The 6,000-nt window shown below is 38.1% G+C and overlaps 1 protein-coding gene across 38 annotated transcripts in view; it reads right to left on the bottom strand.

Moving 5' to 3' along the window:
* The window catches only part of MAP2 (microtubule associated protein 2), a 259,617-nt gene that overhangs the window by 208,624 nt on the left and 44,993 nt on the right, over positions 1 to 6,000 (bottom strand). The gene's annotated exons all lie outside the window — the stretch shown is intronic.

The raw sequence follows: 6,000 nt of genomic DNA, 5'->3' as shown, positions 1-6,000 counted from the left end.
TTAATATAACCAAACAGAAATATTATTCGACCCAAGCGTAACTCATAATCACTAAAATACTTAAACAGATATTTGGGAACATGACTAGAAAATATTAAATAAGTTTACATTTATCTGATTACATCTCCAATATATATCATTTAACCCAGTGCAGATTTGAATGAATGAAAGGATTCGATGTATCTTGTAATACTCTGATTTTTTAAATTTAGCATGAATATCCATGATTATACACTCAATTTATACAGTACAATATATCAAGCTGCCAGTACAATTTGCCTTTTGTATTGGTAGCGGTTTTATCTGAAATGCTACTGATTCAGGAAGTTAAACCATATTAATGACAAGAAAAATAAGAACACTTTGTCTTCTTTTATTACTCCTTTTTTCTATATGACATTATTTAAACTGTGAAGTTTGAAAACTTCAAAACAAAATTGCAAGATGCATCAATGAAAAAATAAGATCAACATTCAATGACAGAACCAAAGTAAAAAAAAAAAACCCTCTGATTTTCTTCTGGAAAGGAAAAATGAATACATACAGCAATCAAATAGTAATGTACCTTTTCTTTTTGATTTTCGCTAGCCTGATCAACATTGTTTTTATTTTCTAGTGTTCACTTCATAGAGACTTGAATACTGATACATTTACAAGTTAGTTCATATATATATGTATATATGCATGTGTGTCAACTGTTTGTTATGTTTTTCTTTTTGAAGTGTTTTGTCCCTTAATAAAAAAAATACACCACCCTCACCCAATAGGAAGACCACCTTGAATAATACACCCCAAATAAAGAATAGAGAGGAAAATATCCACACAAGCTAAATATAGCCTTTCCAATATTGAACTTTCCCGTGTCAAAATGAAGTTGTCAACTTCAGCTGAAAATTTCCAACTGCTCAGAAATAAATATATATGACAGGTTGTTGTATATGTGTGTGCAAAGGTCATGAGATATTTCCTATTAAAATTCATGAATAATTTCACACAAGTCTCAAAGGCTATTATCTGATCATTCTTATGGAATATTCAGTTATATGTGCTAACTTTACATCATTTTTAATCTCTGTACCATACGGAGCCTCAATCCAAATCTTCTCAATAACCTACGTTTTATGAAGCAGACTATTATTACTATAGGATATTCAGCAAAATTATTATGAGAAAAAGTAATTTTTCAATGTTTCTGCCCACCAACTATTAATCAGACTTGCATTCATTGTTTAAATACAGATACCATTCTTAGTAAAGTATTCTCCTCGTAGCCAGATTTTTTTCTTTTGTCTGTCAATTTAGGAAACTCATCAGATGGCTGCTCTGAGAAGATGCAGTGCAGTTGATGAATTGCACATATGCATATTATTTATTATTTGTTTATGTTAAACCTTATAACCCTCCTGGAGGATGAACATCTTAACACAGCAGGAGGGCTGACTACATCCACTAAACCCATCACATTGATGGCAATGTGAACTCTTCAGATCATCTTTTTCGTAAGATTAATGGGAGAAGGGAAAGCTAAGGTGACTTTGGGCCGCCAGTCACTCTCTCTCAGTCCAACTCACCTCACAGGACTATTGCTGTGGAGAAAAGAAGAGGAGGAAGATGTGTCCAATATGCTCACTGCATTGAACATTTAGTATTATTTGTAAAAATAATAGAGGCCGGATACAAACAAACACACAAATAAGGGTCATCTTTGTCAAGAATGAGGACAGGTAGTGTTTTGCAGATAAAAGGATAGCCCATTCACTTAGGGAAAAAAAATCCCAAATTAACATTACAGGACAATATGACACCAATTCCTATATCATTCTTCTCCCGCCGCCCCCCTCAAAAAATGTATTTACAGACAAGGCTGTAGCTTTTAGACAGATGAAAGATCCCACCCCATGGGTCAGGTAAACTAATTATCTGGGTACTAGATAGAAGTCCAGCATTTTCTCATTTGATTTAGAGATGAGGATGTGGCCAAAGCAAAACCAGAAAAAAGTCTGGTCAGTGAAGCTGCCAGGATTGCTCCTTACTTTACAAAGAAACATGCTTGCAACATGGAACATGAGTAGCATAAACCAAGGAAAACATTAAATTACCAACATGGAAACAAAGCATATTAAATTCAATGTCTTAAAAATAAATAACGCAAAATCAAAATGGGGCACTCTAAGTAGACCAGCTCTTCATAATTCCTCTCTAGATAAGAGAGGATGTCAGCCTACTCACCACAGTTATTCCGCACAAAAAGATTGCAAGGTTTAACACCCTGGGAGATGAGAGAATAGCCATCTTGCTCAAAATTGGCACTTTGAAAAAGGGAAACACTGGGCTTGCATACTTCTTTTTCTAATCACTTTTGGAAATCGTTTCTCAGCTATTAGAAACCTTTGGATTAAAACATTTTATAGCACCAGATGAGTTCCCTTCAATCCTTAGCAAACGAAGTTTTAAATACAAGTTTAAGGGCTTTAAAAAATCTTTGGGAGTAAATAGCAAGACAGGTATATCAGAAATGCATTCTGATAACTGGAGATTAGAAACAAACACTTAGCAACTACCAATCAAACAGATTATAGACCACCAATAATTACACTTTCAAACAAAATTAGAGAGAGGTAGAGAGAGATGCTTGCCTGTTTCTACCTCTCTCGTTTCTATTATCAAAATACATTAGAGGATTACAGAAAAAAAGTTTTGATCTCATTCTTTTAGCAATATTACAAGGCAAATTTAAGAAGCATATGTACCCCTGCTGATGGAGATTGATAGAGAATGCTGAACTTATTTTATTGTGCTTTTTAGAAAAAGAGTGCCATAGTAAGTATTCTACACTTTTTAGCTGAAATCCCACCCATCCCCCAAATTTCAAGAAATTGTTGCACATCTTTACTTCTGTCATTCAAAACTGATTCTATCAAGAGTAGTGACAAAAATTTTTACATAACTGGAGATGACAATATTTTGATTAGCTTTTATGTTGGCTGATTAATAACAGTTTTGCATAATTTAATTCTCACTTTTTAGCACTGTATACTCTGTAATTCCTGTAATGAGCAGTTTAATATTTTTTACTAATTCTATACTATTGTTTGTAAAAGCTTATTTGCTTAGCTTTTGGCTATAAAACGAAGTATTTAACTTTATTGTCTGGCAGCTTACAGAATACAACACTTCTGTATGAAAGGAAGACTGATTTTCTTTTAACCAAGTTTTATGAAATCCTACTATCAGTAGCTTCCCATAAAATTAACTGAAAGACTGATAATTTACAGTATAGCATTTTAATAGTATTCCAACAATTTGGAATTTTAGAAGATCATTAGTTCAGCATTTCAATTTTTATGTAAATGTATTTTAGTAGTAGTTCAAGACTTATATTTCATTTTTAGTTTTTTCATAACTTTATAACAGTTATATTCAAATCATGTTTAGTCTCTTCCATTTGCACATTTATTTATTCATTTGCTAAACTCTTATAATCTCTGTTAGTATAACTTTTGAAATGAAATTATACCAAATGCCAGTCATAATCAGAATAAAGGTATTCACTTGATAAGATAGATTTAAGAAGACCATTGGCACCTCCTTGGCATAGCCATGAGTTACTATCAAAGGTAGATCAAGATGACAAGCATTAGTTTACAATTGTTCAGTCACCAGAAATCAAATATAGTTTTTAAAAATATCCGTTTTCTGAGCTTATAAATATTTAACATATCAATCCTCTGATTTCTGTTTCAGAGACAGTCCAGGAATGTTTAACACCTGCATGAAACTGAAACTGTTAAGTGGATTCATCCATGTCTTCAGGGTTCAGTACACTGATTATACCCTGCTCTACATCTCATCTTTAATAGGGATGGAGAGGTGAAACTATCAAGATACTACATGCCTGGAGGCTGTTTGGGTCTAGATCATGGTTATCCAACCTTTTGGCTTGCCTTTGCTGGACTGGATAAAGAGAATAGTTGTTGTATATAAATAACAAACCTCTTTTATTTTTGTATTTTTTTTCAATGTTGTGGGGCCACATTACTAACTGTCTAGGGCTGCATGCAACCAGCAGGCTATAGGTTGGACACTCCTAGTCTACATAAACTGTACCAGAGTATGCCTTTTTCACTCATGTATGCATCTCCTATTTTGAATATGTAATGTATATTACTTGAGATGTCATAACTGGACCCCTCCATTTTGGATATTTATCCACCAATTTCTGATTTCTCTTTTTGGAGGTTAGGGAAAAGGAAGTCAAATTCGCAGTTGCCCAGAATCTTACATGAAACTAAGTATCTAGACCCATTTTCAGTCAGGATTAGTATGGAGGCAGCACTGCTCATGCTTGTTGATGAGTTTAGATGGAGCTGAGTTGGGGTGATGCAACTTTTCCTGTGTTTCTTGATATCTCAATGGCTTTCAATACTGTTCACCAATGTTTATTTCTAGACTGGCTATGGGAGTTGAGAGATTCATCTCCTTCCTCAGCAGTCTGTCACAGGCATTGATGGGAGAGAAGAAATAGCACCCATGGTCCCTCACTTGTGGAATGTCTCAGGATTTGATACTCTCTCCCCTCCTATTTAGAGGGTGAGGTCATCTGTGTCATCATTCTGTTGATAATATAAGATTTATTTGTTTGCTTGCTTGCTTGCTTGTTTATTTATTAATTTATTTATATTTCACTTTTATTGTTTTTATAACTAATTCAAGGAGGTAAACCTACACAACAGTCCTTCCTCCTATTTTTCCCACAACAACCCTGTATAGTGATTTGAGCTGAGAGTAATTCACCATCTCAATATCCAGGTGTGCAGATGAAGCTGGTGAAGTACTGACCTAGTATAGGGATGGGGAGAAATAGACTTTGGTTCACTCCTGATAAACCTGTGTAGCTACAGCTATTTGCACCCCTTGGTCTAAAGAGATTTCCATTGTTGGTTTTGATGGGTGGTACTTTCCCAGTTGAAACCGGTGTGCAATCTGGGGGTTTCTGTTTTGCAGCTCCTACTCAAAGAGTAGGTGGCAGCTGTAATCAAGCTGGTCTTTGTTCAGATTCATCTTGTCGACCTCGAGTCCTCTCATATGTGGAGTGCCTCAGGGGTCGGTTCTCTCGCCCCTTCTGTTCAACATTTATGTGAAGCCGCTGGGCAAGATAATCCATGGTTTTGGGGTGAAGTACCACCAGTACGCTGATGACACCCAGCTGTACATCTCCACCCCTGACCACCCCAACGATGCCCTTGAAGTAATGTCCCGGTGCCTGGAGGCTGTGCAGATCTGGATGGGGAGAAACCGGCTCAAACTCAACCCTTCCAAGACTGAGTGGCTGTGGTTCCCAGCATCCCGATATAGTCAGATGACTCCATCTCTGAGTATTGGGGGCGAGTCTTTGGCCCCCTTGGAGAGGGCCCGCAATCTGGGTGTCCTTCTGGATACGCAGCTGTCCTTGGAGGAACATCTGATGGCTGTGGCCAGGGGGACTTTTTGTCAGGTCCACCTGATACACCAGTTGTGGCCCTTTCTTGATCGGGATGCCCTGCGTCTAGTCACTCATGCCCTCGTCACCTCTCGCCTGGACTACTGCAATGCTCTCTACATGGGGCTCCCCTTGAGGGGCACGCGGAGGCTCCAACTGGCCCAGAATGCGGCCGCGTGGGTAGTTACAGGAGCTGCATGGTGCTCCCATACAACACCTCTCCTGCATGAGCTGCACTGGCTCCCAGTGGTCTTCCGGGTGCGCTTCAAGGTGTTGGTTATCACCTTTAAAGTGCTCCATGGCATAGGACCTAGATATCTTCGAGACCGCCTGCTGCTACTGACGGCCTCCCATCGACCTGTGCGCTCCCACAGAGAGGGCCTCCTTGGGGTGCCATCAGCCAAACAATGTAGGCTGGTGACCCCCAGGGGGAGGGCCTTCTCTGTGGGGGCACCCACCCTCTGGAACCAACTGCCCCCAGAGATTAGGAGAATCCAAGACCTCGGTGCCTTCTGCCGTGC

The sequence above is a fragment of the Pantherophis guttatus genome, chromosome 1 (assembly GCF_059756535.1).
Source record: "Pantherophis guttatus breed Tessera chromosome 1, ASM5975653v1, whole genome shotgun sequence".
Lineage (NCBI taxonomy): Eukaryota > Metazoa > Chordata > Lepidosauria > Squamata > Colubridae > Pantherophis > Pantherophis guttatus.
Note: the sequence above shows the minus strand (reverse complement) of the source record. Positions and strands in the feature narration are given on the sequence as shown.